The 27,688-nt window shown below is 43.3% G+C and overlaps 1 long non-coding RNA gene across 2 annotated transcripts in view; it reads left to right on the forward strand.

The window, feature by feature from the left end:
* Window positions 1–27,688, forward strand: part of LOC123328260 — a 145,398-nt gene that overhangs the window by 20,734 nt on the left and 96,976 nt on the right. The window lies entirely within an intron of this gene.

Genomic DNA, 27,688 nt, shown 5'->3' on the forward strand with positions numbered 1-27,688 from the left:
TCTTATCATTTTTAGTCAAGCGCTTATTGCATTGGGCTTCCCTGGTGGCTCAGATGGTAGAGAATGATAACTGATAACTTTTTTAAAAATATAAATTTATTTATTTTAATTGGAGGCTAATTACTTTACAATATTGTATTGGTTTTGCCATACATCAACATGAATCCGCCATGAGTGTACATGTGTTCCCCATCCTGAACACCCCCCCTCCCCCATACCATCCCTCTGGGTCATTCTAGTGCACCAACCCCAAGCATCCTGTGTCATGCATCGAACCTGGACTGGCAATTCATTTCACATATAATATTATACATGTTTCAATGCCATTCTCCCAAATCATCCCACCCTCGCCCTCTCCCACAGAGTCCAAAAGACTGTTCTATACATCTGTGTCTCTTTTGCTGTCTCTCATACAGGGTTATCATTCAGTTCAGTTCAGTCGCTCAGTCGTATCCAACTCTTTGCGACCCCATGAATCGCGCAGCACACCAGGCCTCCCTGTCCATCACCAACTCCCGGAGTCCACCCAAACCCATGTCCATCGAGTCAGTGATGCCATCCAGCCATCTCATCCTCTGTCGTCCCCTTCTCCTCCTGCCCCCAATCCCTCCCAGCATCAGAGTCTTTTCCAATGAGTCAACTCTTCGCATGAGGTGGAGAAAGTACTGGAGTTTCAGCTTTAGCATCATTCCTTCCAAAGAACACCCAGGGCTGATCTCCTTCAGAATGGACTGGTTGGATCTCCTTGCAGTCCAAGGGACTCTCAAGAGTCTTCAACACCACAGTTCAAAAGCATCAATTCTTCGGCTCTCAGCTTTCTTCACAGTCCAACTCTCACATCCATACGTGACCACAGGAAAAACCATAGCCTTGACTAGACGAACCTTTGCTGGCAAAGTAATGTCTCTGCTTTTGAATATGCTATCTAGGTTGGTCATAACTTTCCTTCCAAGGAGTAAGTGTCTTTTAATTTCATGGCTGCAGTCACCATCTTTCTAAATTCCATATATATATGCATTAGTATACTGTATTGGAGTTTTTCTTTCTGGCTTACTTCATTCTGTATAATAGGCTCCAGTTTTATCCACCTCATTAGAACTGATTCAAATGTATTCTTTTTAATGGCTGAGTAATGGGGAAACAGTGGAAACAGTGTCAGACTTTATTTTTCTGGGCTCCAAAATCACTACAGATGGTGACTGCAGCCATGAAATTAAAAGACACTTACTCCTTGGAAGGAAAGTTATGACCAACCTAGATAGCATATTCAAAAGTAGAGACATTACTTTGCCAACAAAAGTTCGTCTAGTCAAGGCTATGGTTTTTCCTGTGGTAATGTATGGATGTGAGAGTTGGACTGTGAAGAAAGCTGAGCGCCGAAGAATTGATGCTTTTGAACTGTGGTGTTGGAGAAGACTCTTGAGAGTCCCTTGGACTGCAAGGAGATCCAACCAGTCCATTCTGAAGGAGATCAGCCCTGGGTGTTCTTTGGAAGGAATGATGCTAAAGCTGAAACTCCAGTACTTTGTCCACCTCATGCAAAGAGTTGACTCATTGGAAAAGACTCTGATGCTGGGAGGGATTGGGGGCAGGAGGAGAAGGGGACGACAGAGGATGAGATGGCTGGATGGCATCACTGACTCGATGGACGTGAGTCTGAGTGAACTCTGGGAGTTGGTGATGGACAGGGAGGCCTGGCATGCTGCAATTCATGGGGTCGCAAAGAGTCAGACACGACTGAGCGACTGATCTGATCTGATCTGATGTTCCTTGTATTCCTGCTTTCTGGAGAGTTTTTTTTTTTTAATCATAAACAGATGTTGAATTTTGTCAAAGTCTTTCTTTGAATCTATTGAGATAATCATATGGCTTTTATTTTTCAATCTGTTAATGTTGTGTATTACATTGATTGATTTGTGGATATTGAAGAATCCTTGCATCCCTGGGATAAAACCCATTTGGTTATGATGTATGATCTTTTTAATGTGTTGTTGGACTCTGATTGCAGACTTTTATTAAGTATTTTTGCATCTATATTCATCAGTGATATTGGCCTGTAGTTTTTTTTGTGGCATCTTTGTCAGGTTTTGGTATTAGGGTGATGGTGGCCTCATAGAATGAGTTTGGAAGTTTACCTTCCTCTGCAATTTTCTGGAAGAGTTTGAGTAGGGTAAGTGTTACCTCTTCTCTAAATTTTTGGTAGAATTCAGCTGTGAAGCCGTCTGGACCTGGGCTTTTGTTTTCTGGAAGATTTCTGATTACAGTTTCAATTTCCATGCCTGTGAGGTCTGTTAAGATTTTCTATTTCTTCCTGGTTCAGTTTTGGAGAATTTGTCCATTTCTTTCAAGTTGTCCATTTTATTGGCATATAATTGCTGATAGTAGTCTCTTATGATCTTTTGTATTTCTGAGTTGTCTGTTGTGATCTCTCCATTTTCATTTCTAATTTTATTGATATGATTTTTCTCCCTTTGTTTCTTGATGAGTCTGGCTAATGGTTTGTCAGTTTTATTTATCCTCTCAAAGAACCAGCTTTTTGTTTTGTTGATTTTTGCTATGGTCTCTTTTGTTTCTTTTGCATTTATTTCTGCCCTAATTTTAAAGATTTCTTTCCTTCTACTAACCCTGGGGCTCTTCATTTCTTCCTTTTCTAGTTGCTTTAGGTAGAGTTAGGTTATTTATTTGACTTTTTTCTTGTTTCTTGAGTTATGCCTGTATTGCTATGAACCTTCGCCTTGCACTGCTTTTACAGTGTCCCATAGGTTTTGGGTTGTTGTGTTTTCATTTTCATTCATTTCTATGCATATTTTTATTTCTTCTGTGATTTGTTGGTTATTCAGCAGCATGTTGTTCAGCCTCCATATGTTGGAATTTTTAATAGTTTTTCTCCTGTAATTGAGATCCAATCTTACTGCATTGTGGTCAGAAAAGATGCTTGGAAAGACTTCAATTTTTTTTTTTAATTTACCAAGGCTAGATTTATGGCCAGGGTGTGATCTATCCTGGAGAAGGTTCTGTGTGTGCTTGAGAAAAAGGTGAAATTCATTGTTTTTGGGTGAAATGTCCTATAGATATCAATTAGGTCTAACTGGTCTATTGTATCATTTAAAGTTTGTGTTTCCTTGTTAATTTTCTGTTTAGTTGATCTATCCATAGGTATGAGTAGGGTATTAAAGTCTCCCACTATTATTGTGTTATTGTTAATTTCCCCTTTCGTACTTGTTAGCATTTGTCTTACATATTGTGGTGTTCCTATGTTGGGTGCATATATATTTATAATTGTTATATCTTCTTCTTGGATTGATCCTTTGATCATTATGTAGTGTCCTTCTTTGTCTCTTTTCACAGCCTTTGTTTTAAAGTCTATTTTATCTGATATGAGTATTGCTACTCCTGCTTTCTTTTGGTCTCTATTTGCATGGAATATCTTTTTCCAGCCCTTCACTTTCAGTCTGTATGTGTCCCCTGTTTTGAGGTGGGTCTCTTGTAGACAACATATATAGGGGTCTTGTTTTTGTATCCATTCAGCCAGTCTTTGTCTTTTGGTTGGGGCATTCAACCCATTGACGTTTCAGGTAATTATTGATAAGTATGATCCCATTGCCATTTACTTTATTGTTTTTGGCTCGAGTTTATATACCCTTTTTGTGTTTCCTGTCTAGAGAAGATCTTTTAGCATTTGTTGGAGAGCTGGTTTGGTGGTGCTGAATTCTCTCAGCTTTTGCTTGTCTGTAAAGTTTTTGATTTCTCCTTCATATTTGAATGAGATCCTTGCTGGGTACAGTAATCTGGGCTGTAGGTTATTTTCTTTCATCACTTTGAGTATGTTCTGCCATTTCCTCCTGGCCTGAAGAGTTTCTATTGAAAGATCAGCTGTTATCCTTATGGGAATTCCCTTGTGTGTTATTTGTTGTTTTTCCCTTGCTGCTTTTAATATTTGTTCTTTGTGTTTGATCTTTGTTAATTTGATTAATATGTGTCTTGGGGTGTTTCGCCTTGGGTTTATCTTATTTGGGACTCTCTGGGTTTCTTGGACTTGGGTGATTATTTCCTTCCCCATTTTAGGGAAGTTTTCAACTATTATCTCCTCAAGTATTTTCTCATGGTCTTTCTTTTTGTCTTCTTCTGGGACTCCTATGATTCGAATGTTGGGACATTTAACGTTGTCCCAGAGGTCTCTGAGGTTGTCCTCATTTCTTTTGATTCGTTTTTCTTTCTTCCTCTCTGATTCATTTATTTCTACCATTCTATCTTCTACCTCACGAATCCTATCTTCTGCCTCTATTGTTCTACTATTTGTTCCCTCCAGAGTGTTTTTGATCTCATTTATTTCATTATTCATTATATATTGACTTTTTAAAATTTCTTCTAGGTCCTTGTTAAACCTTTCTTGCATCTTCTCAATCCTTGTCTCCAGGCTATTTATCTGTGATTCCATTTTGAGTTCAATATTTTGGGTCATTTTCACTATCATTATTCAGAATTCTTTATCAGGTAGATTCCCTATCTCTTCCTCTTTTGTTTGGTTTGGTGGGGATTTATCCTGTTCCTTTGCCTTCTGGGTTTTCCTCTGTCTCTTCATCTTGTTTATATTGCTGTGTTTGGGGTGGCCTTTCTGTATTCTGGCAGTTTGTGGAGTTCTCTTTATTGTGGAGTTTCCTCACTGTGGGTGGGGTTGGACGGGTGGCTTGTCAAGATTTCCTGGTGAGGGAAGCTTGTGTTGGTGTTCTGGTGGGTGGAGCTGGATTTCTTCTCTCTGGAGTGCAATGAAAAGTCCAGTAATAAGTTATGAGATGTCAATGGGTTTGGAGTGATGTTGGGCAGCCTGTATATTGAAGCTCAGGGCTGTGTTCCTGTGTTGCTGGAGAATTTGTGTAGTATGTCTTGCTCTGGAACTTGTGGCCCTTGGGTGGTGCTTGGCTTCAGTAGGTATGGAGGCGTTTTATGAGCTCCTGTCAATTAACATTCCCTGGAGTCAGGAGTTCTCTGATGTTCTCAGGATTTGGACTTAAGCCTCCTGCTTCTGGTTTTCAGTCTTATTTTTACAGTAGCCTCAAGACTTTTCCATCTATACAGCACCATTGATAAAACATCTAGGTTAAAGATGAAAAGTTTCTCCATCGTGAGGGACACCCAGAGAGGTTCACAGAGTTACATGGAGAAGAGAAGAGGGAGGAGGGAGATAGAGGTGACCAGGTTGAGATGAGGTGGAATCAAAAGAGGAGAGAGCAAGCTAGCCAGTAATCACTTCCTTATGTGTGCTGAATAGTCTGGACTGCTCAGAGATGTTCACAGAGTTATACAGAGAAGAGAAGAGGGAGGAAGGAGACAGAGGTGGCCAGGAGGGTAAAGGGGGGAATCAAAAGGAGAGAGACAGATCCAGCCAGTAATCAGTTCCCTAAGTGTTCTCCACTGTCCAGAACACACAGAGATTCACAGAGTTGGGTAGAGAAGAGAAGGGGGAGGGAGGAGATAGAGGCGACCTGGTGGAGGAAAAAAGAATCCAAAGGGGGAGAGAGCAATCAGGCCAGTGATCTTGCTCCCAAGTAAAAATGGGTAATGAAGATTGGGTTCTTAAAGGTAAAAAATTGATAACAAATACCAAAAAGCAAAGATTAAAAATCCAGAGAAGTTTGATTTTCAAAAATACAATATTAATGAAAAAAAAATTCACAAAATTATAATAAATATATGAAGTTTACTTTAAAAAGTAGGGTCTCTTTTTTTTTTTTTGCAAAGTAATAGTAGGTTATAAAAATGAAAATTAAAAGAGTAATAGAGGACTTAAAAATAAAAAAAATTAAAGAATGATAGTAAAAATAGTAAAAATATATCTAGAACTTTCTCTGGTGTTGTGGGCAGTGTGGGGTCAGTTCATTTTCAGATAGTTCCTTGATCCGGCTTATGTTTCTCAAGATCTATAGGCCCCTTCCTATGTAGTCGATACTAACTACAGGGTTTTAATCTATTGCACCTGTCACTTCCAAGGCGGTTCCCTTTGTTTTGGCTTCTTCTGTCTGCTGGTCTCTTCAGTGTCTAATTTCCGCCCTGACACAAGGGGGCGGTGGTGAACACTTTTTAGGCTCACTTGTTCAGTCGTACTGTGGGGAGGGAGGGACGCTGCAAACAACACTGGGGAGTCCGCACAGTGTCTCAGCCACAGTGGGTTTGCCCCCACTCACGGCGTGTGTGCTTTCCCTGTCTACACTGCTTAGGTTCTAGGTTGCTCTGCCGGGAACTGTCTGAGGCTGGCCCTGGGTTGTATGCACTTCCCAGGTCTAAGCCGCTCAGGTTCAGGCACTTGGGTAGTCCTCAGAGGCGTAGACTCGTTTGGGCCTGCGTTTTATGCCCTTCCCAGGTCCGAGCAGCTCAGGTGATGAGGTGTTTGGTGAGTGTGGCCGCTGTGACTTATTGCCTCCCCCGTCCCTGCCGCTTGGTTTTCTGGGTGTACAACTGGTGCACCTTCTCAGGCGGATGTTGACCATCCAGAATCCCAAGAAGTCTTGGTTAGCAATGAAGCCTGCTTGGAGTTTGGTAGATAATGCCTCTCTGGGGCCGTGATTGCCCCCTTCTGACTCTGGCTGCCCTTGCCTGCCTGTTACCAGAGAGGGATAGGCTGGTCTGCAGCTGGCTAGCTCTGCTCAATCCTTTGTTCTGTGAGTGGGCCTGACGGTGTCTTAGGTTAGGGCTTTTCATGTAGCTCTGCTCAGTCCTTTATTCTGTGAGCGGGCCTGGTGGTGTCTTAGGTTAGGAGTTTTTGCGTGGTAGTTATCCCACAGTCTGGTTTGCTATCCCAAGTTAGTTCCCTCAGATTGCCCTGGGGGGATTCAGGCCCAGTCCTTACTCTAAGCAATGTAGCCTGTGCCTCCCTGCCCAGCCCCCGCTTTTTAGTGGCAGGTGCAGGCATCTGCGCTGCTTCTCTGCTGGGAGAGTTACCATTGGACATGTAATCTATGGGTTTTAATTATTTATTTATTTTTCCTCCCGATTATGTTGCCCTCTGTGGTTCCAAGGCTCACCACAGACTCGGCAGTGAGAGTGTTTCCTGGGGTTTGGAAACTTCTCTCTTTTTAAAGACTCCCTTCCCAGGACGGATCTCCATCCCTATCTCTTTTGTCTCTCTTTTTGTCTTTTATATTTTTTCCTACCTCCTTTTGAAGACAATGGGCTGCTTTTCTGGGTGCCTGATGTCCTCTGTCAGCATTCAGAAGTTGTTTTGTGGAATTTACTCAGCATTCAAATGTTCTTTTGATGAATTTGTGGGGGAGAAAGTGGTCTCCCCATCCTATTCCTCTGCCATCGTAGGACCTCTCCCTGCCTGATAACTTTTGAGTGAATTTACGATGTAGTAGTAAAGAACCTGCCTGCCATGCAGGAGATGCAGGAGCCTCGGGATCTATCCCTGGGTTGGGAAGATTCCCTGGAGTAGGAAATGGCAACCTACTCCAGTGTTCTTGCCTTGAAAATTCTGTGGACAGAGAATTCTGGCGGGCTGTAGTCCATGGGGTTGCAAAAAATCAGACATGACTGAGTGACTAAGCATTCACATACTGAGTAAAAATTAATGACTGCCTGGGACCAAGCAGCTTAAGCCTGTAAGTTTATGCATATAAGAAAAATCCCTTAGTCTTGCCACATAATATGGATGGCAACAAATGGTCGGCTGTTCCATTATCCCTGATTTAATCACCAAATGCTATTTTAATTAACCTTTTTTTATGGTAGTAAAAATAGATACATTAAAATTTACCTTTTAAATGGTTTTTAAGTGGTGTTAAGTGCAGTACCATTGTTGTGTAACCATTACCACCACGCATCTTCTGAATTTTTAGTCTTCAAAATGAAACTGCTTCACGATTTTCATTTAAAAAATATTTATCACAGTAACACATGCACCTAATTTAAAAATAATTTTAATACAAGAAGTCTTATAAAAAAGATCAATTCCCCTCTCTTTTCATCTGAGAAGCAATTACTTTCTACTCTTTTAACGGTTTCTTTTGATGTTTATCTGCATATTTACAAGGATTAATTTTTAACCTCTATTTTCAAATATATCAATTTCACATTATTTCTAGACTTCTGTGATAGCAGTTAAGGCTCCAGCCCTCTTCCTTCCTCTCTGCCACCTACATTCTCTGAATCTTCCCTACAGTTATCCCCAAATTTTTGGTTAAATCATTAATGACTGTGACATAACTTTGATTAAATGAATAATTAGTGTTTACACCGTCTGAGTCCACAGTGGTGTGTAAACCTGGATGCCGGTATTCAAGGCGCAAGTGGAGGAGGGATGGGCTAAGTTCACTCTGAATTATTTTATTTAAGCCTTTTTATTTTTTAAATTTTTTGCCCGGTGCCACATTGAGTCCTTCGCTGTGCTTGGCTTCCCAGAATTCTGAGCCTCTCACACTTGCTTCCCTTGGAGAATAAACCTCTGTCTCCAGAGCGGGCAGGGAGGGGAGCCTGGTGGTGGGTGAGAACCAGGCGGGTCACCTGGTTCTGTGGGGATGGGGTTGGTGGGGGCAGTGGCGGGAATTGGCTTCTAACTTCTCTCTCTCTAGACTTGATTCCAGCCTGCACACACATGGATCTCCTCAGTGACCTTGCAGACTCAATTCCTGTGCTTCTCTGCAGCACTGATTCACATGGGCAGTTACGTGGAAATACCACTCCATACATGTACCAGGATGTATGGAGTGAGGTCCATCAGTGCTCAGGGCTCCACACATGTGCCAGGATCTTTGTCTGCCATTGCCTCCTCTTGAATTCTCTTTGTCCTGGGGGGTGATGTCTTTTTAATTTTGTCATTGTGATTTTAGTCGAGTGTTGGAAGGGAAAGGAAGTGAACACAGGCGGTCAATTTGTCGTGATTAACCTGAAATTCATATGCAAATTAAATGGAGAGAAGACCCCAACATTTAATTTACTTACAGCCCATTAGAGGAGTTTCTAACAAGAGAGAGCAGAGGGCAGTGATGGGCCCATCTTTCTCCCTTATTCTCACCTTTTCTCAGGATGTGGAGAAGATTAGGGAACAAGATCAAATCTTGAAAAAGAAAGTTATTTTTGGAAGGATGCTCTGTTACTGAGATATTCGGGATGTTGCAAGGGTAGGGGTCTGGAAAAAGAAGACCTTGAAATCAAATTTGCATGATATATTTTTGATATGTTTAATGTAGAAATTTCTATTTTTATGTGAGCTTGGCAAGGATATTATTATTTTTCAGAGAATCTTTCCACTGAAGGTCAGTAAGAGAATTAACATTAGGGTTTAGTTTGGTCTGTAGCATGTTACTGGCATTCCTTCGAGTTGGGGCTCACCAGTTCAAGCTCCTGGAAAGAGCAGTGAACTTCTTTCTCAGCCCTTTGTCCACTGGCCCCTCAGCTGCAGGCTTGTGTATTCTTCATGTTGTCAGCTGGCACACTGAGAAGCATGAAACTCCTCCTGGCTTGTCTTCTGGAAAATTCTCTGGGATGTTCACGCTTGCCCCTTCTGTCTGATGCTTTTTCTTAAATGGAAGAAAATTTTCTGCCAAAGAAGGGCACAAAGGCCATTTATGTATCAGAGGGTTTCTTTAGGGGGACACAGATGTCACTAGCATCTTGGGAGTGAGAGTTTGCCTTGCCCCAGTCTTTCTGTGGCCGTCCGGAAGATCTGGGCCTTAGGAGATCTAAGGACATGAGTATTTGGCAGATGGCAGCTGTCTGGTTAACTCCTGTCTTTCTTGTCCTGTGTCCTAGCTCCTGGATTCTTGCTCCTGTTTCTTGCCAGTAGGTGGCAAGCTAGGCCTGGGGAAAAATAGCAAGAACCTGATGGTTTTGTGGATTCGGTTTGATCTGGCAAGGCTGTTTTCTGCAGACATGTGGGGTGTGAGGAATTCTCTGAAGGAAGCAAAAGGATTCCTGGAGGTCTATCATCAGGCTAGCTGGCGGGTCATCTTAGTATTAGCTTATTATTATTTTTTAAATAAAGTGTATCTGTGTCTAACACACATAAGTTTTTGATAGAAAGACTTTCTTAGCTCACATGCTGATCGCTTCCAGTTCAGGAGACGGGCTTCCAGACCGACAGACAAAACTACTCTGGAAGGGTTGATTAGAGGTGAGGATTTGGGATAAATGAGACCGGAAAGTAGACACCAAAGTCAGAAACAAAGAGATGAGAGTCAGTGCAGCAAGTCAAAGCCAGGATTCTGGAGGGTAAGGCCGTAGCCAAGCAGGGCAAAGGCACCAGAGGGGACTACGGCAGTGTGGACTCACCAGCTGGCACAGCTAGGCAGAAACACATGTCTGGGGGTGTCCCTGGCACCAGCTCCTGTAATCCTGTTAACTCTGGGCATGCCGGGCTGCCTCTTGGCAACGTGTCTAGTGTGGTGGTGAAGAGCTTTGGTTTTAGAGACAAAGAGGCGTGGGTTGGAATTGCAGCTCTTGCAACTCCTAGGACTGGGAGTTGTGGTGCTTTGTCCACCTTCTCTGTGCCTCTGACGTCTCGTCGTCCAGATGTGACGGTAATACTCAGTTCGAGGTTGTCAAAGTTAAGTGAAAAGTTTTATTACTAATTCTGGAAAGGAATAGGGGCTTTATAAATAGTATCTTTGATTATGCTTATTTGTGGATTAAAGCATAGTGAAAAATTAAAAAGAGGCATCTCAGAAATACACTTTTTGGTCACCAGGGGAGATAAATATGAGAAAACAGCACTAAGCGACTTTCTAACCCTGAGAGGGTGTTTCCCCTCTTCCCATTTTCCTCAAGAGAGCGGTGTACCTTTCTTCGTGATGGGTGAGAAAATTCTGAGCACAGAGCAGCAGAGTACCTTGAAGGTGGCAGAAAAACCACTGTTGAGCTTGTCTGGAGGCACATCCCTAATTTCTGTCTTTTTATTCAGATAGTAATGATAACGGTATTTTCTAGTCCAGACATGTTTAGCTTCATTTAGGAAGAAGATACAGAAGTATGTTCAGAGCATTCACAGATATGCTTTTTTTGGTTGATGTTTATTTGTAGATTTCTTTTGATGTGGGCCCCTTTTTCCTTAAGTCTCTATTGAATTTATTACAACAGTGCTTCTGTTGTCTGTTTGGCCACCAGGAATGTGGGATCTTAGCCCCCCGACCAGGGATGGAACTGGCACACCCTGATTGGAAGGTAAAGTCTTCATCTCTGGGTCACCAGGGAAGTCATCCACATATACTTTTAAATAAAATAAGGAAGCTGCATAATGGAGGGCAGACACAAGGCAGAGGCAAATGACTCCTCTTTTCTTTCCTGGCTTCCTACCCAGTTCTCCACTTCTGGGGTGAACAGCATCACCCCTCAGACCCACACACCAGCCTAGGCTGTGGGGAGGTTTTGCTGTCTCCGGGGTAGAGTTTCTTGTGTGTTCAAGTGTGTGGAGTGTGCCAGCTCTTAAATCACCGACTTGAAATAAAGACATTCTAGATTTTATCTCTCCCACCTCTAATTTTATTGTGCTCCAGCTTATTGATGCTCCACGGTTAGAGCTGATCATGATGGTCAAAGGGTAAAGAATCCTCCTGCAATACAGGAGACCCAGGTTCAGTCCCTGGGTGGGGAAGATCCCCTGGAGAAGGGAAAGGCAGGCAACACACTCCAGTACTCTGGCCCGGAGAATCCCATGGACAGAGGAACCTGGCAGGCTGCAGTTCAGGGGGTCACAGACTCAGACACAACTGAACGACTAACACACACACACACACACACACACACACGAGGGAAGCCGTGGTCTTCTTTTCCAAGTGCTGTGTTGAAACTCCTCTGGTGACACCTGGTAGGCATGAAGGGCATGGAGAGGGAGACTTCCACCCCCAGTTCAGTTCAGTTCAGTTGCTCAGTCATGTCCGACTCTTTGCAACCCATGGACTGTAGCCCACCAGGCCTCCCCGTCCATCACCAACTCCCTGAATTTACTCAAACTCATGTCCTTTGAGTCAGTGATGCCATCCAACCATCTCATCCTCTGTCGTCCCCTTCTCCTCCTGCCTTCAGTCTTTCCCAGCATCAGGATCTTTTCCAATGAGTCAGTTCTTTGCATCAGGTGGCCAAAGTATTGGAGTTTCAGCTTCAGCATCAGTCCTTCCAATGAATATTCAGGACTGATTTCCTTTAGGATGGACTGGTTGGATCTCCTTGCAGTCCAAGGGACTCTCAAGAGTCTTCTCCAGCACCACAGTTCAAAAGCATCAATTCTTTGGAGCTCAGCTTTCTGTATGGTCCAACTCTCACATCCGTACATGACTAACCCTTCTACCCTATTGCTAGCCAGTTCTGCTCCTTAGAGGTTTACTCTACTCCACGGCCACAGCATCTTCCTGAATCCAGTAAACAGAGATATGTGGTTTGAGGGAAGCATCAGGATAAAAGCCCAGGAGAAGAACCCAGGCCTCACTGAAAAGTCACTGTTAGAACCACCATCCCATTCAACACACATCAACTTGTTATCCATTAAACAGAGGCCAGCACCGTCACTTAACATACATATTTTTACATTTCCTAGTCACTGTTACAGTGTGATTTTATTGAACCGGTTCTGTGAAAATACCACTTCACATGTAGTTATGGTTTAAAAAGAAGGCAACCACCGATTTGCTCTAAGAAGAGTTGGGGAGGACTCATGAACGTGTCATTTCCTTTTTTCTTCAGATCAAAAACTCAACAGCAAGTAACCTATAGACTGAAACATTCCTAGGTAACTGCCTGCCAAGCTTTGGAGCCCACTCCTCTGGACTGGATCACCAGTTGATCTGAAGTTGGTTCTAAGTTTCTATCATTAAGCATCCTTTTTATTACTCTCAATAATTTTTTTTCCACCAGCACCTCAGTAGTAAGCTGGACTTATGAAAGCATTTCTCAGTTCCTTTTCCATTAAAACATTCAGTGTACTGGTCTAATGTGCTGGTTATATTTTAGCATCTTCGTGTCTATAAGTAAGATGTCTATTATGACTCTGCATGCATGCTAAGTCACTTGAGAAATGTCTGACTCTTTACAACCCTATGAACTGTAGCCCACCAGGCTCCTCTGGCCATAGGATTTTCCAGGCAAGAATACTGGAGTGGGTTGCCATGCCCTCCTCTAGGGGATCTTCCTGACCCAGGGATTGAACCCACATCTCTTATATCTCCTGCAGTGGCAGGCAGGTTCTTTACCACTAGCACCAACTTAGGAACACCAAAGATTCCTCTCAATCTCTAAGAGGTTCAGGAACCCCAGTTTGGAAATCACCACATTCAATAGATCCTGTATTCTCTTAATTTCTCCTTCCTTCCTTCTTTCTTTCATCGCAAATAACCTACAATATCTACCAGTGAGTACCCTAGTTAGTTACTAAGACAATAATACTTTGGACATATGACCATAGGATGAGATATTTGAAACTGAAATTGTCCTGGAAATTCTAAGATACATGATCTTTTAAAAAAATTAATTTTATTGAAGTAAAGTTGACTTACAAGGCTGTATTAATTTCTTCTGTACAAGAGAGACTGTTATATATGTAAGTATTGCATTTATACATATATTCTTTCTCCCAGTCTTTCCCATTATGGTTTGTCACAGGCTATTAAATGTAGTTGTCTGTACTACAGTAGGACCTTGTCATTTATCCATCCTATGTATTCTAGTTTATTTCTGCTAATTCCAAGCTCTCAGTACATCCCCCCTTTTCAACCACAAGTTTGTTCTCTCTCTCTCTGTGATCTATTTCTGTTTCATAGATAGGTTTATTTGTGTTGTAATTTAGATTCCACATATAAGTGATATTATACATTTGCTTTTTTCTTTCTGACTTAGTTCGCTTAGTATGATAATCTCTAGGTCCATCCATGTTGCTGCAAATGGTATTATTCCATTCTTTCTTATGGCTGAGTAGTATTCCATCACGTATATATCCTTATCCACATCTTCTTTATCCCGTCATCTGTGATGGACATTTAGGCAGTTTCCTTGTCTTGGGTATTGTAAATAGTGCTGATATGAATGAACACAGAGGTGCAAGATACATGATCTTTTTACTCAACCTCTTGATTTTCATGACAGTATCAAGATTTATAGAATCTTTACTGTAACTGTTGTAATCAATTAATTAATAAAAAGAATAGCTACTGCTAGTATTATAGAGAATTTACTGTGTATCGTGGGCTAGGTCCTTTACATACATTAATCTTAAATCCATAATAATACAATGAAGCAGATAACGGCTTAAATTGCCTAATGAGGGCACAGACGCTTCAGTTCTACTAGTAGGAAGAGGAAGAAGTGGGACTCAAGTTTTCTCAGACTATGCAGGACATGCTTCTCTTGCTCCTCTATAAATGGAACCTGAGAACTCTCAGGTTATGATGGGAAGCTGGTTTGCTTTTGAGTTTCTTTCTTTCCAGAGAGAAAAAGGAGGGCAAGCACCAACTGTGAGAGATGGCCTTTGTCTTGGATCCTGAAACATTACAGCATGATCTGCCAAAACAGTGCAGTGAAGACCACAAAGCCTTTGATGGTAACATGGGTTGTTGTAACTGACTGTGATCTTCCTTTTGTGGCTGTTGGATTTTCCATCTGACAATATCTGTGAAGAAAAATATTTTTCCATGAAAACCTCTGGGACGCAGCTCTGTTATTTGGTTTGGCTTCAAGTGTTCTTCACCTGATATTTGAGAAGAAAAATATTTCCTCTTGAAAACCTCTGGGAAGCAGCTTAGTGTTATTTAGGTTTGGCTCCATATGTTCCCCCATTTGTGTAGAAACCTGCAGTACTGTTTTTCAATTCTGTACTGATGTCCTAGGAATGGTGAGCAATTGGTCTTTCTATTTGTGTATCTGGGCTTCCCTGATAGCTCAGTTGGTAAAGAATCCGCCTGCAATGCAGGAGACCCTCGTTCGATTCCTGGGTCAGGAAGATCCACTGGAGAAGGGATAGGCTACCCACTCCAGTGTTCTTAGGCTTCCCTTGTGGCTCAGCTGGTAAAGAATCTGCCTGCAATGTGGGAGACCTGGGTTCAATCTAAATATCGATCACCAACCTCTCTGTTGATCTATCAGTCTATCTCTATGTATCTAGGTCTGTCTATCTAGATCTGTCTATCCATATCTATCTTTATTTTTGTATCTATCTGTATATTTATAAGGGCTTCCCAAGGGGCTCTAGTGGTAAAGAATCTGCCTGCCAATATAGGAGATGCAAGAGACACAGGTTTGATCCCTGGGTTGGGAAGATCCCCTGGAGGAGGAAATGGCAACCCACTCCAGTATTCTTGCCTGGAAAATCCCATGGACACAGGATCCTGGTGCATTACAGTTCATGGGTTGCAGAGTCATACACAATTGAGCTTACACATACACATATATTTATAAAGTATTAAATATTTATGTAGTATATAATATATACCTAAATATGGCATTAATATATAATTATATTACATTTAAATATAATTTGTATATAAAATATTAAAATATATTTAAAATGTTTATAAATATTAAAAATATTAAAAAATTATAGATATGTTTTGTGTTAAGCATGGATATGTTTAACATTAATACTTCCTCACCAGAAAAGTATAACTGACTATTTTCTCGAGGATCGATTAAAATCTCACTCCCTTTGAAAAGGATTTCTGAACCCTAGGGTAGTCATCAGTTTCTCTGATTTGAATTGAAGTGTCTTCTTACTTTCAGCTCCATTCTTCTTGTGTCACCTGTCTGTGTTTGCAAGGTAAGGAATGCAGTTAGGTGACCTTGCTGCCTAGGGAACTGAGTTGCGGCTGTCTGCTTTCCCATAGCCCAGTTCACTCCTCCTTCAGGAACATTCAGTCTGTTTTCAGGGACTCTGGATCCATTCATGAAAATGGAAAACTAAAGTTTCAGGGGGGAAATGATGGGAGGAAAAAGAAGGGGGAGAGGAGGATTTACTGGAATGCGGTAAGGAAATGAATGTTGTTTCTTATAACCCAGCATGTCTTCACTTCCTGAGCCATCTGGACTTATTACTTAAATGGGGAATGAAAGAGTTTCTAATGACTTTGAGCTTTTAAGATCTGCATGCTCCCTTTTTACTAAATGAATGAGCTTCATTTTTGGTTCAGGGGCTGTCTGGTTCTGGTAGAATGAATTTGCCAAATGATACCCCAAAAGCCAGTCTCCCCAGCATTGTCCCCAACTAGAGAGAACTGGTGAAAAGATCAGATTCCAGCTGGAGGCAATGCTTTTTTTTAAATTAATTTTTGTTATCTTCCCCTATCGTTTTTGTCTGTGGAGCTCAGTTATTAAATTTAGGGACCTTGTGTCCAGTTCATGGCTTTAAAATCACATTACAGATGTCACTACCAGGCAAGACAAGAGTACATTAATTGGGATAGAACAGTAAAAATAATGTTTCTATTCTCAGCATCAAGTGCTCATTTAGTTTTTAGGAAAATGATTGAGAAGTCTTTCTCTATTCTCGGTGAGGTGTTTCTGAGGGGAGTAGAAGGTCCTTTGGTCCAATCCACCCTCACAACAAGACTTTAAACCAAGAGAAGCAAAAAGAAGTTATGAAGCCATAAGATAGCTCCAGCTGCAGGAACTGGAGTCTATAGCTTAATTTGTTTGAATAGAAATAGAAATAGAAGCTCATGTTCTTCGAGCATAAAACATCCAGTAGGTTGAGGATCTATGAACTTCCTGTGATTTTCTTGCATTTGCAGTACCCAAGCTAATGGCCAAACTTTCTCATCATTGACTTTTTGGGCAGCTTGAGTGGGAATCAAATGCATCACTGGTTATCTGAGAGCAGTACAGTAATACTTTATGAGAGTGCCGTGTGCTGTACTTGAAGTTCAAAGATGCTTTTCACCCACCTTGGGCACAACCTGTGCTTTGCTTCTCTAGCCAAGGTGCTGACTTTGTAGAAATCCACCTACAGCCTGTTCTGTCTGCCTCAGGACCGACAGTTCCCAAGGACAGGGCTGTGAGCAGGGAGCAGGGTACAGGGTGCCTTCCCAGCACAGTGTTAAGACCAGTGGCTCCAAAGAGACTCGCCTAGGTCTCCAATGAGGCTATGCAATTCAGACAACTTCCACAGTAATCTATTCACCACATTAAGATATCACTGGAAAATATCTATGAGTGAAGAGAGAAATATGGGTGAATTTCTACATTTTAGAGGCCTAGGAAAGTTAATGAAAGAAGGCAAATATCAAACTCAACTACAGTTTATGATACCAAGTCCAAGTAACAAATATGCCTTAATGAAACTCCCATCACCCAAAGCTTACGCTTTTTAAAATTTCTATTTTATTTTTTATGAGTTGCTTTTGAAGTCAGAAAATATAAGCAGAGTAAAAATATGTCTCCATGATGTCAAATCTGGGTAAAAAGTGGAACAAATCAGACAGGCAGGGACACGACAGGATCTGCTTCACGACAGATTTCTTCACGACAGATTCTTTTGACTTTTGTAATTTTCTTATCTTTGGTAGCTGGCCAACTACTAAGTTCATTGTTCTTAGGGAATGCTGAAAGTGGTGCTGACTGGAGTCAACTTGGTCTTAACATGTTTTGTCTTTTTCTGTGGGAGGGGGGGAAAGGAAAGGATAAAGAGCGAGATGGGAGGTGGATAAGATTATCAGCAGAATGTTTTTAAGTTTTTAATAAAATAAAATAGAATATGGGACCTCACTGGGAAAATGCAGAAACCATTCTCTGAGGATATTGGTCTCTTTGTCCCTTGTCTTTCCTTTATGTTGCGATATCCAGAGAGGAGAATTCTTAGTGGAAATTCTGAGGCCCAGGATGAAGTAACTAAGCTTTAGAAGTACATGGACCTAACCTACATCAAGTCTTGAGGCAGATCTCAGAGACACAGTGACTTATCTTAAGGTCACACACTTGCTAGCAAGCCCAAGCTGGCTGGTTGAGCACCGACTCTTCTTTACCTCGAAGGGAATTGCCCCCCGTGGATACGGATCTGCATCATGGTCAGTGAGAAATGTTTTCCTGGAAGTCTGCTGTATGGAAAGCACTTGCTGGGCTCTAGGGATTTAGGGAGGAATTCAGCATGGCCTCTAATGGTAAGCTCTCCACAGTTATAATTTAGTGTGGAAAATCCCATGGATGGAGGAGCCTAGTGGACTGACGTCTCTGGGGTCGCTAGGAGTCGGACACGACTGAAGCGACTTAGCAGCAGCAGAAATAATGTAATAGTAATTACTGACAACAAGAGAGTTCCACATGAAAGCTACAGATGAAAGCATTGTTGTAGATAGTAGGTATTTGGTAAATCTTTGAGTGAGTGAGTAAATGAATGTGAATTTGGGTCATCAGTGATGTGCCATCCTATCACATCTGTTGGGAAGAAAGACCTCACATAAAAGGTTTTAAAGGAAAAGTAGGACTTGGCTGGATGGTCAATGAGGGAATCCCACCACTGGAAATGTACTTATTATCTGTAAGATCTGACTCTTTAGCATAGTTAAATGTGGGAAAATCCAGTCCATTCCCCTTCAGCACTTATTTATCATGGGGCAATGCAGAGCAATGTATTGGTTGGAGAGACAGTTTTAAAAAAGCTGTGATGCTGTTGGGGATAATGCTACTAGATCTGGGTAAAAATTCAGATGTCAGGTATACAAGCAAATTTGGAAGCCAGGAATAGAAAATATTTTTAGCAGCAGGTGACTGACCACATGAAGCCAGTGCTAATTAAGAAGCTGAGTAACACTGAGGCGTCACAACAAACATAGTAATGAAACTGGCTAACATAATACTCGTGGAGCTTTGACTATGTGCAGACACTGTGCTACCTTCCTTCATTTCATACTTAAAACAACCCTGAGAATGAGCTTTCATTATTACACTAATATATAAGCAATGAAGTCAAGACTCAGAGAGTTTAAGTTACTTGCCCAAGGACACATAGTTATGGAGACCGAAAAGAAACTCTCTAATTCTGCCTGTTTTTCTCAAGAACTCCCTCACCCAGCCTCTTGCAGGCCAACGAGGAGACAGAAAGAGTCTTGTATCTACTGTCTCATAGGGCCTGAATGATGGAGCCTTTCATGAGGTAGGGTGCGATCAAGACCTTTCTCAGTTACTTTGTCAGAACCAGGCTTCAACAGTATGTGAACTGAGAACTTCCAGATGTTCAAGCTGGATTTAGAAAAGGCAGGGGAACCAGAGATCAAATTGCCAACATCCATTGGATCATGGAAAAAGCAAGAGAGTTCCAGAAAAGCATCTGCTTCATTCACTACGCTAAAGCCTTTCATGGTGTGGATCACAAGAAACTGTGGAAAACTCTTAAAGAGATGGGAATACCAGAACACCTTACCTGCCTCCTGAAAAACCTGTATGCAGGTCAAGAAGTAACAGTTAGGACTGGACATGGAACAACAGATTGATTCCAAATTGGGAAAGGAGTACGTCAAGGCTGTATATTGTCCCCCTGCTTATTTAACTTATATGTGGAGTACATCATGAGAAACTCTGGGCTGGAGGAAGCACAAGCTGGAATCAAGATTGCTGGGAGAAATATAAATAACTTCAGATATGCAGATGATACCACCTTTACGGCAGAAAGCAAAGAATTAAAGAGCCTCTTGATGAATGTGAAAGAGAAGAGTGAAAGGCTGGCTTAAATCTCAACGTTCAAAAAATGAGGATCATGACATCTGTTCCCATCACTTCATGGCAAATAGATGGGGAAACAATGGAAACAGTGAGAGATTTTATTTTCTTGGGCTCCAAAATCACTGCAGATGGTTACTGCAGATATGAAATTAAAAGACGCTTTTTCCTTGGAAGAAGAGCTATGACCAACCTAGACAACATATTAAAAAACAGAGACGTTACTTTGTTGACAAAAGTCTGTATAGTCAAAGCTATGTTTTTTCCAGTAATGAGAGTTGGACCATAAAGAAGGCTGAATGCCTAAGAATGATGCTTTTGAAATGTGGTGCTAGAGAAGACTCTTGAGAGTCACTTGTACTGCAAGGAGATCCAACCAGTCCATCTTAGACGAAATCAGTCCTGAATATTCATTGGAAGGACTGATGTTGAAGCCGAAGCTCCAGTACTTTGGCCACCTGATGCGAAGAGCTGACTCATTATAAAAGACACTAATACTGGGAAAGACTGAAGGCAGGAGGAGAAGGGGACACCAGAGGATGAGATGAATGGATGGCATCACTGACTTACTGGAAATGAGTTTGAACAAGCTCTGAGAGATGATGAAGGACAGGGAAGCCTGACGTGCTGCAGTTCATGGGGTTGCAAAGAGTCAGATACGACTGAGTGACTCAACAATTACTCAGGGGATTCACTGACTTTTCCTAATTTTAGGTCTAAAATTCCTAAGAAAGCAGAATCTCTAAAAATACAGCCAGGTCTCAAGTCAGCTTATTGTTTGACTTTTCTTTGAATTCCAAATAAGTCTTCTTTATTAGCAAATTTATTAGCACAATGGATGCCCTCAGGGTCTGCCGTGCTGGGTGTTTTTTTGAAAATCATCTGGCTTTTGAAAATAATTGCTAAGTGTTCCATTTGCATTTAATTCTATCCTTCTCTCAAAGATGACTTTCCCATTGTATTGTATTTTAAGTTTTTTAAAACCTGAAACCACTCAACGTTCTTTTGAACTAGGAAATAGCTTTCAAAATTGTTACACTGGTTGAGGCTCTCCTGTCAGAAAGGCTGTTGGAAGAAGGTTCTAGACTATTGCTGTTTCACAGACATGTCTGCTCTTACAAGGACCTGTACTCCTTATGAAATAAAACACCTATGCCTTGGACCCTAGAGACTCAGGTTCAGTAAATATCCAGTGAGGCTCAAGAATTTGTATGTTTAAAACAAGTGCCCAGGTGACTCCTGCTCAGGCAAGTGTGGGAACCCTGTCGGGGAGAGGGGGCTATTGGAGGGATACCTGGAGCTTGGGCTTCTGACCTTGTTTCTGTCACAGACCCGTGTGAGCTCGGGTGAGGCCAGTTTAATTTTTTAAAATTTACTATTAAAGTTTTAAAAAAATTTATTAGGGTATAGTTGCTCTACAATGTTGTGTCCGCTCCTGGTGTACAATGAAGCGAATCAGCCATATGTTTGCATGTGTTCCTGCCTCTGGCTCCTCCCTGCCGCCATGCTTCTTCCCCCTCCCACCGTCCATGCTGTCAGGGCACAGGCACTGAGCTCCCTGGGCTATAGGGCAGCTCCCACGGTCAGTTTCAGACGTTATCATGGATCCACGTCCACCCTAGTCTCCCAGTTCATCCACCTTCCCTCCCCCGCCTCGTGTCCACGTCTGTTCTCTGCGTCTCTGTTTCCTGCCCTGCAAAGAGGTTCATCTGTACTATTTTTCTAGATTCAGTAATTCCAATATTTCACGTGATGTTCTGAGGCAAACACATTGGGGTCTGAGGTCTTGTTTGCAAGTTGTTCAATTCTTTTTTTACAGAATGGATGTTTGGGATTGAGGTCTAGTTGATGTACATACAATATTATGTAACTTTCAGGTATATGGCACAGTGATTCACAATTTTAAAGGCTATAGGTCGTTTGTAAAATATTATTATTTTATAAAATATTGGCTCTATTCCTCATGCTCCTCCTTGCAGCTCGTTTTGCATGTAGTCATCTGCACTTCTGAATCCCCTACTTTGTTCATTTCTTCACGGGGCATCTGTGGAGCATCTCCGAGGCTGGAGTCTCCGCGGCCAGCAATGGGTCTCCTCGGCCTTTCAGGCCTCTGTCTGCTCCCCGAGGCTGCCTCTCTGCAGAGCCCGGGCTGTGAGAAGTGGGGGCCCGAGCGGTGGCCTCCTGTGGCCTGGCCCTGTCAGCTTCTTCAGCACCCAGCCTGCGGTGGAGGGGAAGACTCCTCACAGAGGGACTCTCAGTTCTCCCTTCACCAGAGTCACGGCTTCTGCCTGGCCTCCGGGAGTGCCATGCTCTGCTCTGCGGGTGTGACGGCTGGGAGCTGGCCCCTCCTGGGAGTCGGGCCTTCCGCTGCATCAAAGGGCCTGGGAGCCACTTGGCCTAAGTCTACTCTCTCCTGGAACAAAGGGGGCCTTGTGTCACTCCTTGTCCCCCTCCCCCACTTACTCTTCCGACCAGCAGGCGCGTGTTGTCAACTCCCCTGGGGCTCTAGCGCTGGGAGCCGGCGGTAGGTGGGGCTGTGGCGTTTCGGTTCCAGGTAGTTTGCTGACCTTCTGCTGTGGCAGCCAGGCTGCAGAGATGGACAAGATGCTGCTTTGCTGTGGGCCGGCAGTCCAGGGTCTGATGGTCTGTGCTCTCTCGCTGTGTGACCTGGAGCAATTTGACCCTTCAGAGCCTCAGATTCCTCATTTGTGATCTAGGGGTAATGAAAGTACCAATCTTGTGGGGTTATGGTGAGAAATAAATGGCCACATGCAGATAAAGCATTTTAAATAGTGCTTGGCATACCAGCGGACTATAGCATCCATATGGTGCTCTAGGGGCTTCCCTGGTAGCTCAGCTGGTAAAGAAGCCGCTTGCAATTCAGGAGACCCTGGCTCAATTCCTGGGTCGGGAAGATGTGCTGGAGAAGGGATAGGCTACCCACTCTAGTACTCTGAGGCTTCTCTGGTGGCTCAGCTGGTAAAGAATCCACCGCAATGCGGGAGCCACAGGAGGCATGGGTTTGATTCCTGGGTGGGGAAGATCTGGAGGAGGGCATGGTAATTTTTAATTGGAGAAAAATTGCTTTACAATGTTGTGTTGGTTTTTGCCATACATCAACCCACTCCAGTATTGGTGCCTGGAGAATCCCATGGGTAGATGAGCCTGGTAGGCTACAGTCCAAAGGGTGGCCAAGAGTCAGACACCCCTGGAGCAACTGAGCACGCACGAACCCATGGTGCTCTAGAGCAGTGGTCCCTAGCATTTTTGGCACCAGGGATCAATTTTGTGGAAGACAGTTTTTCCACAGACCCTGGGGATGGTTTAGGGATGATTCAAATGCATTACATTTATTGTGCACTCTATTTCTATTATTATCATATCGGTTCCACCTCAGATCATCAGGCATTAGATCCCAGAGGTTGGGGACCCCTGCTCTAGAGGCTGCCCCTTGTGTGAACTCAACAAGATCAAGCTGGCGCTCAGAGCCTTACTCAGCTCTGGCTACTTTTCCTGTTTTTCAAGCTTTACTTTAAACCATTGATTCCACCCACAGCTTGCACTGATGTCCTTCAGCAGCTGCTGCTCTCTGACCCCTTTTTGTCATCGTCTTCTTTCTGTTTCCCATCCTCAGGTCAAGAAAGCATATGATTTCTCCTAAATTTACTTCCTCTGGGGGTACAGAGCCCCAGTCAAGCTCAGAGAGTTTGGGGAAGCATTCAATTCAGTTCAGTTGCTCAGTCATGTCGGACTCTTGGCAGCCCCATGAATCACAGCACGCCAAGCCTCCCTGTCCATCACCAACTTCTGGAGTTCACTCAGACTCACGTCCATCGAGTCAGTGATGCCATCCAGCCATCTCATCCTCTGTCATCCCCTTCTCCTCCTGCCCCCAATCCCTCCCTGCATCAGAGTCTTTTCCAATGAGTCAGCTCTTCTCATTAGGTGGCCAAAGTACTGGAGTTTCAGCTTTAGCATCATTCCTTCCAAAGAAATCCCAGGGCTGATCTCCTTCAGAATGGACTGGTTGGATCTCCTTGCAGTCCAAGGGACTCTCAAGAGTCTTCTCCAACACCACAGTTCAAAAGCATCAATTCTTTGGTGCTCAGCCTTCTTCACAGTCCAACTCTCACATCTATACATGACCACTGGAAAAACCATAGCCTTGACTAGACGGACCTTTGCTGGCAAAGTAATGTCTCTGCTTTTGAATATGCTATCTAGGTTGGTCATAACTTTCCTTCCAAGGAGTAAGTGTCTTTTAATTTCATGGCTGCAGTCACCATCTGCAGTGATTTTGGAGCCCTCAAAAATAAAGTCTGACACTGTTTCCCCATACTCAATTGTTTTTACTATTTTTTCTAATTTTTAATTGGAGAATAATTGCTTTACAATGCCATACAGCAACATGAATCAGCCATAGGTATAACATGTGTTCCCTTACTCTTGAACCTCCCTCCCATTCCCCCCCACTACCCCCGCCTCCATTCCCCCATCCCATCCCACTTCTCTGTGTTGTCACAGATCACTGGGTTGAGCTCCTTGTGTTATATGGCAATTTCCTACTAGCTAGCTATTTTACAAATGGTGATGTATGTGTTTCAATGTTCCTCTCTCAATTCATCCCATGCTCTCCTTCTCTCACTGTGTCCACAAGTCCATTCTTCATGTCTGCGTCTCTTTCCTGTCTTCAAATAGGTTTATCAGTACCATTTTTCTAGATTCCATATATTACATAAACATTTTTTTGACCCATTGCCTGATTTTGCTCTGTTTTTCGGTCACCACAGAGCACTGAGTAGAGTCCCCTGTGCTGTACTTGGTTTTTCTGAAATGCCTGGCATGTGGTACCATGCTTACTTTGGGGGCTGACCCCTTCAGAATCCCGCTGTCACGTGATTCTGGGTTGTGGGCGCGAGTGGCAGGGGAAGCTTCAGTGTGGATGAAAGCACTGGCTTTCCCAGAAGAGCCAGGGGGGCCTCCTGGGCTCACTCTGGCCGGTTGTGGCTGACCCTTGCTGTGGGGAGTGAGGAGAAGAAGCGACATGGCTGAGCACAGGGTTGCCAAGGGGCCTGGAGAATCCCCTGCTGGATAATCCCGTCAGTGAAGACAGGGTGAGCTGCAGTGTGTGTGTCTCATCACGGGCAAGCCTCGTGAAGCACACTATGAATTAGAAATATTTGAGGCTTATCTATATGAGCTGCTTTTTAAACTGAGAGTGGAAAAGAGAAGCTTTGGTTCAAAATGAAAGTTCAGTGCCATGAGCACGTGAATCTCTATTGCTTGTCTTTAGGGACTGAAAAAACCTCTGTCCTTTCGTCTTTTTCTTTTTTCAAATTTCGAATGAATCTGACAAAGTGGTATCTTTGTACAGTTACCGTTTTTTCTCCTTTCCTTCGTCTCTTGAGCAGCACAGTTATTTATGAAACAGAAGCCTGCAGTGATCTTGACCTTACCTCCAGTGGCCTGGGTCCAGCCGGGTGCACTGGTGGGACTCAAGTAGAAGAGGTCAGCCTGATGCAGCCCTGGCTAGGGACAGGGCAGCCGTTGGGCATGGATAGGGGGCTGCCTCGGTCCCACTGGGGGTTTTGTGGTTTGCTTCACTGGCTTCACTAATGTCCCTGTCCCTGAAACATAACGTGAGGAGTTTAAACTGACTGGAGTGAGTCTTTCGTGGGCGCTGAAACTCAAGGTCCGCTCCTCTCCTGGATTCCTTTTCATCTCTGCTTTCCCTTGAACCTTCTTCATCATCACAGACATTATCTACTGTCAAGAGAGAGTCCTTCACATTTATGTTGGTTATTATTGGCAAAGTTGCATTTTTTTTAACATTTATGCTGAATGCCACTCGTGATATTAAAAAAAAATATTGGTGCTTGGAGTTCTCTTGATAAGTGTTCTGATCTGAATTTATCAGCAAACCAGAGGAATCTTGCAGTGGAGTTTATGTTGTTTACTCTGGGACAAAGTGAAAGTGAGAATGTTAGTCACTGAGTCGTGTCTGACTCTTTGCGACCCCATGCACTGTAGCTGGCCAGGCTCCGCAGTCCACGAGATTCTTCAGGCAAGATTACAGGAGTGGGTTGCCATGCCCTCCTCTAGGAGATTTTACCATCCCAAGGATCGAACATGTGTCTCCTGCATCTCCTGCATTGCAGGCAGATTCTTTATGGTCTGAGCCACCAGGGAAGCCACTCTAGGAAAGGAGGGGACCTAATTCACAGGTCCTCAACAGGGACCCCAATCACTATCCCTGGAGAAAAAAAAAGGTTGTTGATGGTTTGACTACAGTGTGCTGTGCTGAAATTCTGTGCCCTCGCTGTTAGGAGCTCCCCTCCACCATCAGAGCCCCACATTCTTTGTATCAATTCATAGTATAATACAGGCTTAGGTAATATCAGAAAATTGGATGTGGGTGAAACCAGGAAGGGCCTGGGAAAGAACTATATTTCAGAGACCAGGCAGACCTGTTAGGGAGGGCAGGTCATGCATCCCAGGGGTGAGGGGGGTACCATTAGGCAGGATGGTGCTTGGTGGCCTCTGGTCCTATGTCACTGGGCTTCATGTCACCTCTCCAGCACTGATTCCCACCATGTTCATTGACATTGTGCTCTAACCCCCTCAGCTTTTTTTTACTGTCTCTAATGTGCAGCCCTCTGCTGCCTCAGGACCTTTGTACGTGGTTCCTTCAACACTTGTCTGCCTACCTTCCTCCCATCCCTCTCCAGCTCTCTCAGGGTCGCCTTCCTTCACTCCACTCCCATAGGTCAGATCCCTATGATGTGCTTTCTGGCACCCTGGGCTTTTTCCTTGTTGGCATCTAGAGTAGTTAGTGTGTTTCTTTGTTTGGTTATCAACTTTTTGTCTTTAACCATGAGGTCAAAGATGGTCAGTTTTGCTGACTGCTGCAGAGGGCAGGGTGCTTGGTGCACAGAGAGCATTCAGTAAGCATGAATCTGGATGGACGAATGGGAAGAAAGAACAGCTCCTTGGTGGTCTCAGTGTCTGTGATGGTGTAGACTTTGGTGGCCTGGTCACTCTGATGGTGGAGACCCTGTGTATTTTCCATGGCTTGACTGCTTCCACGCTCTAGCTGACCATGTGCTGGTTGGGACTTGTTGCAGCATCTTTCATGACAGTGGACTAAAGGGGAGAAGGTGATGATACAGAAAGAAAATACAGTAACTGAAAAATATTTTCTTTAAGATACAAGTACATGCATCCCCATAAACTCCCTGTGAAACTTCTTTAGTATAAACGTTTCACAGACAGAAGCGCTAAGGCTCAGGAAAAAGCTGAAAGGAGAAGAACATCTGTTTCTCAAATTTCCAATTTCAAATGTGATGATTTGAACGGAGTATTTTGACCCACGTCATTTTTACTTTCTAGTTGTGTTGGTGAAGGACCAGCATTGTGAGCCTAGAGAGGCTGAACGCCTGAGCTCCATCTCCTCAAGAGTTGCCTCCTGCCTCTTCTGCAGGGTTTAGAGTTGGATCCTTGAAAAGGCTTCGAGTCTTCTTTCTAGTACCAGCAGGATGGCCTATGCTTCCCAGAAGCAGATTCTGAGACCAAGGTCGACATGCAGGAGATTTATTGAGGAAATAATCCCAGGAAAAACCACTAAGGGGGTGGAGAGGCAAGATGGGGAGGGTGAAAGAGAAAAGCAAGGATGGCATTTCAGCTTGATCCCACCAGGGAACTCAGAGTTTGTCCTCACACAAGGCAAGAGAGCTGGACTTTCATACTGTACCTGTCATTCTCCAGACTCCAGTAGCCTGAGGTGTCACCTAAGAGAGGTCCAGGTGCAGGCTGTCAGAGGCCAAAGAACACAGTGGCCAGGAGAAGAGCAGTCAGAAAAGAGGAGGGAGACTGAGGACGTGCAGGGAGCACTGACAATGTCCGGGAGAGATAAGAGATTATGCTACAATGTAGTAAACAGATCTCACATGCAAGCATGGTCACATGCTCTCTCATTAGTTCTAATAACATACTATTTATTAAGCTGACTCTATGGGCTTCCCCAGTGGTGATAGTGGTGCCTGCCGATGCAGTAGACACAAGAAACACGGGT

This window comes from Bubalus bubalis, chromosome 11 (assembly GCF_019923935.1).
Source record: "Bubalus bubalis isolate 160015118507 breed Murrah chromosome 11, NDDB_SH_1, whole genome shotgun sequence".
Lineage (NCBI taxonomy): Eukaryota > Metazoa > Chordata > Mammalia > Artiodactyla > Bovidae > Bubalus > Bubalus bubalis.